The sequence below is a fragment of the Zootoca vivipara genome, chromosome 4, assembly GCF_965207765.1.
Source record: "Zootoca vivipara chromosome 4, rZooViv2.hap1.1, whole genome shotgun sequence".
Taxonomy (NCBI): Eukaryota; Metazoa; Chordata; class Lepidosauria; order Squamata; family Lacertidae; genus Zootoca; species Zootoca vivipara.
Window position 1 is genome coordinate 85,302,895 of NC_142587.1, and position 13,718 is coordinate 85,316,612.

The window sequence follows — 13,718 nt, forward strand, 5'->3', positions numbered from 1 at the left end:
CCATCGAAAGTAATGGAAAGTGGATTAATCCGTTCCAGACGGGTCCGCGGAGTACTCAACCTGAAGCGTACTTATCCCGAAGCATGGGTGTAATTGGTTCCGGAAGTCTGTTCATAAACTGAAGCGTTCATAAACTGAAGCGAACTTTCCCATTGAAAGTAATGGAAAGTGAATTAATCCGTTCCAGATGGGTCCGCGGCGTTCGTAAACCGAAAATTCATAAACCGAGGTGTTCATAAACCGAGGTTCCACTGTACTCATCTTTTAAAAGTCTGTTATCTTCAGGGATAGAAAGGGAAGATGGACCCCAATGCTCTACTGACACTTCTACCCCAACAATGTTTCCTCAGAACAACGGCCGCATTATGCCAGGGGATAGGGGATGGCAGCCACCACTGAGGGGGTGCCATTTCCATCCCATAATGCCCCTGGAACCACACGAAGCACCACCTAGCATCACTGAAAGCGTGTGATGATGTGTGGAAGTGCAAATGATGGCAACTGGTTGTGTGTTTCAGTCAAGGATGGGAGAGAAGTTCCATCCAGGCCGCACCTGCACCATACATTTAAAGCATTATTGTGCCACTTTAAACCATCATGGCTCCCCCCCCCCCAAGAATCCTGGGAACTGTATGGGTGCTGAGAGCTGTTAGAAGGTCCCTTTCCCCACATGGTTCTACAATTCTCAGAATTGCCTCTTCTTGGATTTTTTTTTTCCTCTGTGAGGGGGAACTCCAAACAACACACCACAGTTTGCGGGGAAGCCGTGGTTGTTTGAAGCGGTATGATAATACTTTAAATGCATAGTGCAGATGGCACCTCAGTGAATATTTAAAGACAGATTTGCCTAAGTCATGCTTTCTGAAACAATACACAAACTGGTAACTAAAGCCATCCTTGGAACATTGCCCTTCTCCTCCCAAGAAATGTATACATTAATACAAAAGTGTGCAATCAGATGCATATGTAAGGCTGGAATATCCCTCTTAAAATTTTGGAATGCAGTGAGGGAGCTTTTTATTTGCCTTGAAAATGGGGAAGAAAAGTGTCTAGGCCAACGAGATGGGAGAGCAAACCAAACTGTTATCCAGAGGAATGGATGCGAAACAATTCATGAGGGAAAGTCTAGAATTAACGACTTGCCTAATCCTTGGATTTTTATGTTGTGGACCAGCCTGTGGTCTTCAGATGGTATGCAAATTTAATAAATAAATAATAATATATTGATGAAAACAAGCTATAGAAATGCATTATATTGGGGAAATTGCTTTGCAAAAAAATGTGTATATTAGGCAAAATTGCATGGGAAAATGCAGGAGAGTTTTCATGATAAAAGAAATTTGCATGAAACTGATGAGAAAATGTGGAGAACTGGGTTTAGGATGGGGGGGGGATGAGAAAAGGTCAGAGTCACGCATCCCAAGTTGCAGCTGCTGCAACAGAAGTAACAGAAAGGAAAGCCTGCTGCCACCCCATATGCCATGGAGGGGGGGGGAATCTCCCCACTTCCTCCTGCAAAAAGAAAATCAGCACATGATCCACATTCACTGCTTGCCAGGGGTGTAGCAATGGAGGGGCGATGGGGGCGGGTCGCCCTGAGCTCCACTCTGGGGGGGGTGCAGCGCCGCCTCCCCACCTCCACCTCCGATGGCCGCCGTTGCCGCGGCCCGACCGCCATCGCGGAGGCCCCGATGTTCCTTGGCGCGTGCTTTGCTTGTTCCTGGGTGAGGGGCAGGCCAGGGAGGGTTGTCAACGGCCGCCACTGATGCCCCTCCCTGGCCCGCTCCTCACCCAGGAACAAGCAAAGTGCTCACCGAGCAGGTGAGCTGCGGAGAACCGAGGATCCCGCCACGGTTTGCCGCTGCCGACGCTTGAGCGCAGGCATTGCAGAGGGTCACGGCGCTTGAGCACCGGCGGCGGCAACCCACTCCGTACGGTGCATGTGCAGCATCGTGACGCTGTAGATGCGGTGCTGCAGATGCACTGTACGGAGCAAGTTGCTGGCGCTGCGGTGCCGGGGTCCTAGTGCCGGCATCAGCAACCCACTTCAGAGCGCCCTTTACAGGAAGAAGCAAAGCAAGCTCCAGAGTGGGTTCCCGCCGGCGGCGCTAGGATCCCGGCCCCGCAGCGCCGGCCACCCGCTTCAGAGCTTGCTTTGCTTCTTCCTGCAAAGGGCGCTCTGAAGCGGGTTGCCGGACCAGCACTCCAGAGCGGGTTGCCGCCCCCGTTGACCAAGCGGCTCGCTATGCCGCTGCTGCTTGCAAATGGGGTGACATGTCTGTGGTGGCCATTTTCACCCCACTCTAGAAGAGTACCTGAGGCAAGATCACATTGCAGTCTGCACCGGAGTGGAGAACTTATTGTGTTGAGTCTTAGGGTGGCATTCGCTCCTGGGCAACCTTTCAGTGGCAGGTGGGCATGAGTGGTGATTCTTGTACCCAGTGCTTTTTTTTCTAGAAAAACAAGTGTTGGTACTCGCCAGCAAACAGGGGGAGGGGCATGGCCTGATCGAGAAAAGGAAGCATTTCTCCATTAAACATTAGAAAGAACTTCCTGTCAGTAAGAGCTGTTCGGCAGTGAAATTTGCTACCAAGGAGTGTGGTGGAGTCTCCTTTGGAGGTCTTTAAGCAGAGGCTTGACAGACATATGTCAAGAATGCTTTGATGTTGTTTCCTGCTCGGCAGGGGGTTGTACTGGATGGCCCTTGTGGTCTCTTCCAACTCTACGATTCTATGCTTCTATGATTCCATGCTTTCCAGTTTATTATAGCGGGGAAAGTAACCTAACACAATATCTACTCAGAATCACAACACTCAGTACCAACACAACAGTACCAACACTTGAGTATCTGAAGAAGTGTGCATGCATGCAAATGAAAGCTCATACCTAGAACAAACTTAGTTGGTCTCTAAGGTGCTACCAGGGACCCAGGTGGCGCTGTGGTTAAACCACTAAGCCTAGGGCTTGCTGATCAGAAGGTTGGTGGTTCGAATCCCTGTGACGGGGTGAGCTCCCGTTGCTTGGTCCCAGCTCCTGCCAACCTAGCAGTTCGAAAGCACGTCAAAATGCAAGTAGATAAATAGGAACCGCTACAGCGGGAAGGTAAACGCGTTTCCATGTGCTGCTCTGGTTTGCCAGAAGCGGCTTTGTCATGCTGGCCACATGACCTGGAAGCTGTACGCCGGTTCCCACGGCCAATAATGCGAGATGAGCGCGCAACCCCAGAGTCGGTCACGACTGGACCTAATGGTCAGGGGTCCCTTTACCTTTACCTAAGGTGCTACTAAACTTTTTTTTTAAAAAAAATTAAATTAAATTATTTCGACTGCATCAGACCAATACGGCTACCTACCTGAATCAGAATCACAGTGATTATGGCAAGCATGCTCACTGTCTCTGCAGTGATATTGCAACCTCAATTACTGTGCTATTTTTTTTAAGCTCCAGGGATGGCGGAAATTGAGCAATCCTGATAAAGAACCCAAATGCTTGAGGAGGGGAAACCGCAACACTACATTGGATAGCCTTGCCCAAGCCACAGAGATGTGCAAACTTCCCCCGCCTGCAACTTTGCAGCTCTCTAAACCATACCAATGTTTAGGCACAGCAGCCCCGCTCCTAGGCAAGTTTACTCAGAAGCAAGGCTCACTTAGTGACGGCTGGGGGCCCACTGAGAACGGTAGGGCAAAAGGCAGGGAGCCCAAACAGTAGGTGGGTGGCACTGAGAATATAAAGACAAGCAGGCCGAGCTGCCCCCCTCTCTAATCATTGCAAGTATGCAGGCAATGGAGGGCTAGCTGATGGTAGCTGGTGGCATAGGGACCAATTCTAAAGGACTGAGGCATCTTCAGCCCCTGCAAAGTCTGTTGGGATGGGGCTGAGCCCCCTCAATCTTGAGGAGGCTGAGTGCAGAGCTGACCTCCTGATGGTCAGCCTCTTCCACCCAAGCCCCTTTCTTGCGATGGGGCATCCAGGATTGTCCGGAGTGTTCCAGGGGTCTTTCACCAGGGGGTGGGGGCATCACAAGATTGCTTGGAGTGGCAATGAAAGGATGGCTCCCCTTTCCAGCCCTGTCGCTGCTCTGCCTCCCAATGGGTCACCCACTGCCTCTTGGACCCAGTCCAGGGCAGGGAAAGCAGGGACAATGAGTCGCATGATGCCTTGGCCCCATCCTCTTCATCCGCCAAGCTCACTTCCACTACAGGGCCAGGCGTGGCGAGGCCAGCAAGCCAGGAGCTGAGCGCAACGTCACACCGTGCTACCCGGGTCCCCACTCAGCCTCCTCTAGTCATGCACATGATGCTCGTCATCACATGTGCAATGTGTATGATGTCACACACGCACGATGGGCCCCCCAATGTTGGGTGCAACTCGGCGCCTCCGGCTGGTGCAGCAGCACCCCATATTTCCTAATACCTAGCCTCCCCTGGGCTTTCTTGTATGCAAGCATGTTTTGGATTGTAGCCTTAAAGGCCGTTTCTGGTGAGCTTGATGTTTGTAAGATTCTGTTCTTAGGGAAATTGGGTCCTCCCACGTGTTGCGGTGAGACCTGGCAACCAAACCCTTGTGTTGCGTGTGGGTATGATTGGATAGCCACAACACCCGATTGGTAGGTCCCTTGATGCAGGGTTCAATCAGGCCAATGGGACACAGACTAATCGGATCAAGGGACCTACATATACCCATGCATGTGACCCAGAGCTTCCTCTTTCGGCATTTAGCATCGGAACACCCACCCACCTCTCCCTATATTTAGGGCTTGCACCATGCTATGCCGTTGTGTGTCATCTGTTGTTGGGACAGGGGCACAGCAGGAATTTTTCCCACTTGGCTGATTGGCTGGTGCCATTTGGGTTTCGCCTGCCGCATAGCAAATCATCACAACTTGTAAGGTTGCGGATAGGCTCTGGTTCAGGTGATAGGGGTGGGGGAGCCCTCTCACCATCCCTATGTGAAGGGTATTCCATTAAAGGAATCCAGGGACTCAATGGTTTGGTCAACCCTGTGAGGGGCTTGTTCCCGTGCCTGAGTCCAGGGGGACATCTGGGTGGTGGACATAGCATGTTCCTAGCTTTCCGCCTATCCAGGTGTTCACCCTAGGCTGACCTATGCTGGAACCCTGGGTCAGTACTACCTGCAACAGTGCAGGGAGCTAGTCGAACCACTCACTTGCTGTAATCAATAAAGTTGTGGCCTAAATTCTGCCAAACACCAAACCAAAATTTGAGTCTTGTCTGAATTTATTTAAGGGGGAGGTTTAAAGGTCTTCACACACAAATACTGTAGAAGGAAGAACTGGGCATGACTCAACATTTCGTAATGAACAGGTGATGTCTTTTTTTTTAAAAAAAAGTATTTCCTGATCCTGGGGTTTAGTTTGAGCCATTCAGTATGAGCCTCTTATTGGTTAGTCAATTGCTTGGGTTATGGAATGTTAAATTAGTTAATCAGTGGGCGACCTGCGTTTGTGTGCTGATGTGCATGTCGGCAGAGTGAGTGCCAGGAAATGGCCAGGTGTGGAGGAAAGATATTCTCTTCCATGCCATGTCAGTGACTCATTTTTGAAAGCCTCCTACTGCCATTTCCCATGCATGCTCACCACACATTTAAAGCACATTTTAAAGCTACCTTGACAGTCAGGCCCTCCCTCCCCTCACAAGAATCCTGGGAACTGCAGCTTTCCCCCCACAGAGATACGACCTGGAGCGCCTTTAGCATACTACAGTTAAACCATGTCGCTTCGATTGCTGGGAACAGGTGCAATCAGCCAATGCAGGATTTAACCCCACCCTCCTATCGGATGACACCACATGTTATTACAGCTGATGGATTATGGATGACATCACAAGTTATGACAAGCATGGGTTGGGGGAAACAGCCTTGCGAGCAAATTTTGACCCCCTGGTAGACCAAAAGTCTACCATTGAAAGGAAGTTTCCCACTCCTATTTCATAGTATTACTTCCCAGGCCTGTTCTTCAGAATCCCCTTCCTAGAAGGACATGTATAAGTCATTTTTTGCTGGGTTTTTAGCTATCCGTTCTAATTTAGGACAGTTAATGTTAGTTAAAACTCCAGTACACTTCTGTGTTGCTTGGTCCTTATTCCCAGCTTATTTTTCTCCCTTCTAACCTTTTTTTGTTGTTGTTGTTGACAGTGGCCTTGTGCTAATGAATTATTTTGAAGTGTGCTTATTGCATTCTTTAATAAATGAACACATGTACACACACACATTTTCAAGCTGCAATTCTTTCTTTCTTTTTACATAATTTATTTGGCAAGATTTACACTTAGTCAGAACTGCATCTCTAAGCGGTTAACAGAAAATAGTCATGTAGATAAAAGCAAGAGTTTTGAAAGCAAATATACACGATAGAATGGCAGGGGGCAGTACCGGATTTATGTATAAGATAAACAAGCTTTAGCTTAGGGCCCCACTCTCTTGGGGCCCCACAAAAAATGTAAAGGAAAAATAAACTGGTGTAATTTTTGACTTTCTTTATTTGTTATCTTAACCCTTGTCTTGGTGTTTTGTATCCAATTCTGGAATTCCCTTTGTCCGATTATTTATATGTCCATTTCCCTAATTTATGAATTATAATCCTTCTTAAAACGTTTTGTTACGTGCAAATGGTTTTAGATACCTATTAGGTCCACAAATTACCATATAGCATATAGGTAAAGGTAAAGGGGCCCCTGACCGTTAAGTCCAGTCGCAGACGACTCTGAGGTTGCGGTGCTCATCTCGCTTTATTGGCCAAGGGAGCCAGCATTTGTCCGCAGACAGCTGTGGCCAGCATGACAAAGCTGCTTCTGGCGAACCAGAGCAATGCACGGAAACACCGTTTACCTTCCCGCCGGAGTGGTACCTATTTATCTACTTGCACTTTGATCTGCTTTCGAACGGCTAGGTTGGCAGGAGCTTAGACTGAGCAATGGGGGCTCACCCCATCATGGGGATTCGAACCGCCGACCTTCTGCTCGGCATGCCCTAGGCTCTGTGGTTTAGACCACAGCGCCACCCGTGTCCTATTCAACACAAAAAATAGCAACAAAGGACAGCTGGTCATATAAAGGGCCCCATTACCTTCAGTAGTTTAGGGCCTCATCAGACCCAAATCTGGCCCTGCATGGGGGTAATCAAGCTCCTTTGATCTACAGGCCAACCGAATCAAAGGTAGCATACGAATCAAGTGAGATTGCAATCTAGAATCCCTTCTGATGTCACAAAGGCTTACAGAAGCAAGAAGAGCACTGCTGGATCAGCTCAAGGGCCATGCTCTTATAGTGGTCAGTCAGATACTACTGGGAAACCCACAAGCAAGACATGAATGTGATAGCTTCTGCTGCACTGTCTCCATTTCCACCAAGCAGTGCTTTCTTCCACTTACTAGACAGGTGACAGCTTCTCTCCTGATCTCCAGCATATAGATAGTTTATGTGACATTTAAATCCCACTTATCCTCCAAGGAACCATAAGTCACAATCAGCACAGGCGAGGACCACCACCCTTTTGATCCTTAAAACAATTACACATTTCCTTTCTGCTTCTGATGAATGACCCTTCATGACTGTATAGCAGAGGCAAGGAACCTTTTTTTGGATACATGGGCCAGGTGCTTGTCAGGATTAGTCTCAAGGGCCAAATTTGACAGCGACATCAAATGCAAGGTGTTTTGAAGTCTCAAAAATGGGACTTCAAAGCACCTGGCAAGGCGTTGGTAAAACAATAGTTCTCCACCCCCCTTCACTTTGGCAGGGCATTGAAGAGGGACCACAATGGGCATCTAGTTTAACCCCTTGCAGTGCAGGAACCAACCCCCTGCAGTGCCAAATGTGGGGCTTGAACCCATGGCCCTGAAATTAAGAGTCTCATGCTCTGCCAGCTGAGCTATGCAAACCATGTTCATGTTTTGCTTATGAGTATCTTCTTTGGAATTATTATTATTATTATTATTATTATTATTATTATTATTATTATTATTATTTCCCACCTTTTCCCCAGACTAGGACTCAAGGAGGCTTACAAAAATTAAAATTACACAGTTAGCATACAGAAAAAACGTATACAAGATAATAGTTTAAAAGTAATTAAACTAGAAAACGACAGCATTTTACACAGATTGAAGAGAATGTGCAAGTTGGAAATGCACGAGAATCTTCTGCATCACCTGGAAATGAAATATGTGAAATTTCTATCTTGGGCACAATGAAGACGCCAGGGACTGAACCTTTTCAGTGCAATGTGTGTGCCACTCGCTGAGCGAGGGTCTCCCCATATAGCATTATAGCAATAATGCCTTAAGACCACAGAGGCACCAATCTAATCTTTCCCAGCACTCTTGGAATTGTGTCAAAATGGGCTTCTTGATCAGCTCTTCCATGAGCTGTTACTTCTCATATAGTTCTTGGTAGACAAGGAGAACTGAGTGACGTCCTCCTTTAGGCAACTCTGGGTGCCTGAAATGGCTCATCAGTCTCTCTCTTGTGCAAGAGGAATAACACAAATTCCTTCTTTCCCCCCTCTCGTGTAATTTTACAGACTTTGAATCATTTCCACCATCCCTATAGCTTTCAAAATTTACACTGTTCTGACTGGCAGCAGGGTCTGAGGCAAAGGTCTTTCATAACTATGTAAGAAGTGCCTGCTGGATAATAATCACAATCATAATCATAATCACAATCATAATCATTTAATATTTATACCTCACCCATCTGGCTGGTTTCCCCATGATAACATGATAAGACATCAAACATTAAAAACTTCCCTATACAGGGCTGCCTTCAGATGTCTTCTAAAAGTCAGATAGTTGTTTATTTCCTTGACATCTGATGGGAGGGCGTTTCACAGGGCAGGTGCCACTACCGAGAAGCCCCTCTGCCTGGTTCCCTGTAACCTCACTTCTCGCAGTGAAGGAACAGCCAGAAGGCCCTCGGAGCGGGACCTCAGTGTCTGGGCTGAACAATGGGAGTGGAGACGCTCCTTCAGGTATACTGGGCTGAGGTCATTTGGGGCTTTAAAGGTCAGCACCAACACTTTGAATTGTGCTCAGAAACATACTGGGAGCCAATACAGTGCTGCCTCTACTTACGAATTTAATGCGTTCCGAACGCACATTTCTAAGTCGAATCCCATAGGAATGCATTGGGAGAAAAAAATTGTAAGTCGAAGCAACCCTATCTAAAAATTCGTAAGTAGAAAAAAATCCTATCTAAACCACATCCAAGATGGCGGACGGAGCTCCATTCATAAGTAGAAACATTCGTAAGTAGAGTTATTCGTAAGTAGAGGTACCACTGTACTGTATAGGTATTTCAGGACTGCTGTTATATGGTCTCGCTGGCCACTCCCAGTCACCAGTCTAGCTGCCACATTCTGGATTACTTGTAGTTTCCAGGTCACCTTCAAAGGTAGCCCCACGTAGAGTGCATTGCAGTAGTCCAAGCCAATAACCCATCTAGCCCAGCATCATGTTCTCACAGTGGCCAACCAGATGCTTGTGGGAAGCCTGCAAGATGGACAGGCGTGTAGCAGCCTCAGATCATCATCACCAACAACAGCACCTTTTAGTTGGGGGAGTCAAAGCAGTGTCCTCCAAATGATGCAGGTCTACAAGATCCTATAATCCCTGACCATCGACCATGTTGGAGGTCCTTATGGTAGCTATCCCTGATCTGGGACCTTCTGCATGCAAATTTTGATGCACTCTACAGCTGAGCAATGCTCCCTTCATTTCTGAAAATGACAAAATTAACCCACATATAGGTCACTGTGCAAGAATCAGGTCAGATGTGGGGCACCTTTTGCCCTCCAGGTGTTGCTGGATCTATTCCAAACACAGTTCAAAGTGTTGGTGCTGACCTTTAAAGCCCTAAATGGCCTTGGTCCAGTATACCTGAAGGAGCGTCTCCACCTCCATCATTCTGCCTGGACACTGAGGTCCAGCACCGAGGGCCTTCTGGCGGTTCCCTCGTTGCAAGAAGCCAAGCTGCAGGGAACCAGGCAGAGGGTGGTGGCGTCTGCCCTGTGGAATGCCCTCCCAGCAGATGTCAAAGAGAAAAACAGCTACCAGATTTTTAGAAGACATCTGAAGGCAGCCCTGTTTAGGGAGGCTTTTAATGTTTAATTATTTTATTTCATTTTTCTGTTGTAAGCCGCCCAGAGTGGCTGGGGAAACCCAGCCAGATGGGCGGGGTATAAATATATTATTATTATTATTATTATTATTATTATTATTATTCTCCCATTATCTCCGGTCATTGGTTGTTGCTGGCTGGGGCTGATGGGAGCTAGAGTTCAGCAAAATCTGAAAGAACACCAGTTCCCCATCCTTGAATTAGGTGGTTCCTTGGTGCTCATTGTCTTGCATTCATTAGAACTCTCTTCATCTGCTAGTTTCATGGTACTTCAAGTCATCTCTTTTGCCTGTACTGAGTGTTAGAATATCGGGGTGTCAAGCCCTATATTCTCACTCTTGCCACTGGCTTCTGTAAAGAAGACAGCAAACAATCATAGCTTTTTAAACTACGTTTATTAGGGAGTGATGGTTAAGTGTGTACGCCATCACTCTCACTCAATCAGAGGTGAAAGTATAGTAAAGAACAAAGAACATCAAATGACAGGTTACATCCAGGCTCCTGCATGGGAAAGCACAGCAGTCTTATAATGTAAACAATCAGTCACATGCAGCTTTTTCCCCTTGTATAGGATTTATACTAACACTGAGGTCCTTTGAGGCTACTGGCAGTCCCTTCTACCTAAAATCTCTTCATCCTTTTTTTCTTGATCCTTTTTCTCCCTTGTCATTCCCCTAATAGCCAGCTGCTCAGAAATGGATTTCAACATGTCTGAGAGATGCCTGAGTCACTCTTGGCAACAGCACATCAACTGCAGTAAAGCTGTAAGATACAATCACAGAGATAAATTGTCGCCAGAGGATGTGGGGTCTATTTGGGTATGTTTCTTCGGTTTATGAAACTCACTGTTTGCTGTTGCAAAACGGACTGGAATATAGGGCATGGTCTGGTTTCATTTTTGCAGAGGTAGTAAAAATCTATCTAGTTTAGTCGTTTAGTCGTGTCCGACTCTTCGTCACCCCATGGACCATAGCACGCCAGGCACTCCTGTCTTGCACTGCCTGCCGCAGTTTGGTCAAACTCATGTTCGTAGCTTCGAGAACACTGTCCAATGATAACATGATAAAAATCTATCTTGCAGTCTGATAAATGAACAAGTAGCTGCCTGATTTGTCCAAAGACTGCTTTACAAAATTCCATCTTATGTCATCATTGGAACATTATTGAATGTACATATTATTTTAAGTATCCGCAATCCCACCACTGGCTGGAACTCTAGAAAAGTGCAACATTTTGTTTCAGGTCTCCCTTGTTAAGGGACATTTATCATATGAGCCACTCAAGACCTGAAATGTAACTGCTTTACTACACAACTATGATTAATGTGCACTCATTTATCTGAGTATGTGCTTTGATTTAATTTCTGCATTTCGTGACTTTGTGGCTGGGGACTAAATTCTTTCAAAAATAAATTATGGAAGTATGGAAACAATTGACAAAAACCTCAACTGCATGCAAACTGGTTTCTTCTATCTACAGTTTAGGATTTATTTAAGATCTACAGTTTAGGATTGATTTATTTCCAGTTTGAGCTGAGCTGCTGTATATTTCACATGCAGAAGTAATTCAGCAGCAACATTTATTATTATTATTATTATGCTAATCAATAAAGTAAATAAATAAATCATGCAGAATAGCAAAAATTGCAGAATTAGGGGACATGATTGTGCAACTTTCCATGGGCCACAAAATTCAGCTTCTTTTGTTGCAGATTTTTGATTTCTTGGATGCTGACTTTTGAATTCCTGGTGCCCACAGACCATCTTATATTCTAGTCAGGGGCTCTAAAAATCAATAGCAAAAAGAAAGAAAGAAAATCACATGGGCTGCCTCATACTGGGCAGAAGAAAGTGTTTCCTTCCAGAGAATAGCAAAGGACCTATAACCCAAAGCCTGCCTCATGATTTTAACTCATCCACGGTGAAGAATATTTAACCACAAACCTTCTGTAAAATTATTTTCAGTGTGCTCTGTTTTGATGGAGCACTGGAAGACAAAAATTATACGTTCCTAGCTTAAAACCGTTTCAGAGGCAAGTGTTTCAGCTTATTTGCTTAGTGTGCAAATTCCAGAAAAACCGGAGAGCTACCCAACTTCACAGGCCCGTGCTGGGCATGAAAATGCACTGTGTACAGAGAAACGTCCCTCTTGGTTTGATCTTTCAACCTAGGTATTAAAAGCTGCCTTTATGAATGTTTGTGTTCAGTTGAACTCTTATCTCTGGCATTGCCCCTACAGGAATGGCCAGAGTCTCTGGAGCTGGAGACATATAAACAGCAATTTACCAGGCGGAACCTCAAGAAAATGTCTACTGACCTCACTCTGAGTTTTTTTTTTTCTCATTCCTTTGAATTTCAGACAAGCCATGACAAGGTGCTGAAATGAACGAAATTGATGTTTTTCATTGGCAAGAAAAGAAAACATTGCTGGGCTGTTTCTTGGGCCCTTTTAGAAAGGAAACAGCTGCTAGTATTATTATTATTAATTAAATCTGTACACCGCCCTTCATCCAAAAATCACAGGGCGGTTCGCTACATAATAATACAAAAAGAAAACACAAAATACATAATAAAAAACAAGAACAAACCAATAACCCCCCTCCCACAAACATATTTAAAAGGACACATGTAGTTCTGTCTACCGAACTGCACAGCAAAATTTAGATGTGCAAATTTCAAAGGATAGCTGTGTTTTGGTTCATGCGTTGCTTCAGAAATGATAGATCTGGCTTTGGATGAGACCTGAACTGAATTTCTTCCCCATCCCTAATTAAAAGTGAAAGCTGAGATTAATTTTTCTGCACTGTAACATGTTGTGTCCTAACAAGGACATGTCTGCAGGGAAAAAAGGCTTCCTTAATCCCTATCTGAGTACTGTTTTATTGAGCAAGTGGGGACTTCTCAGAAAAATTATGTTAAGGGCTGCTGAGTCACATTATCAGGCAAAACAAATGCAGAAGAGCTTGGCTGCCTGGGAAATTGACAAATTGTGACATATGTAGCTAAGTTCCTTCTGGGTGCTAAAGGCTTAAAGGTAAAGGGACCCCTGACCATTAGGTCCAGTCGTGACCGACCCTGGGGTTGCGCGCTCATCTCGCATTATTGGCCGAGGGAGCCGGCGTATAGCTTCCAGGTCATGTGGCCAGCATGACAAAGCCGCTTCTGGCGAACCAGAGCAGCACACGAAACACCGTTTACCTTCCTGCTGTAGTGGTACCTATTTATCTACTTGCATTTTGACGTGCTTTTGAACTGCTAGGTTGGCAGGAGCAGGGACCGAACAACGGGAGCTCACCCCATCACGGGGATTCAAACCGCCGACCTTCTGATCAGCAAGCCCTAGCCTCTGTGGTTTAACCCACAGCATCACCCGCGTCCCCGCTAAAGGCTTAGTGGTAGCTGATTATTTGTTTTTTTTATATTATTATTTTTTTAAAAAAAGCTTCTTTTTATAGTTCAATGTGGCCAAGGTGGCTTCCAACAATATATCACCACTACAACTTAGTAAATCTAAAACAAAAAATGAAACAAATCCACATTAGCAATGACATGAAAATAATAGCAGCAGTAGCATTAAAACCCC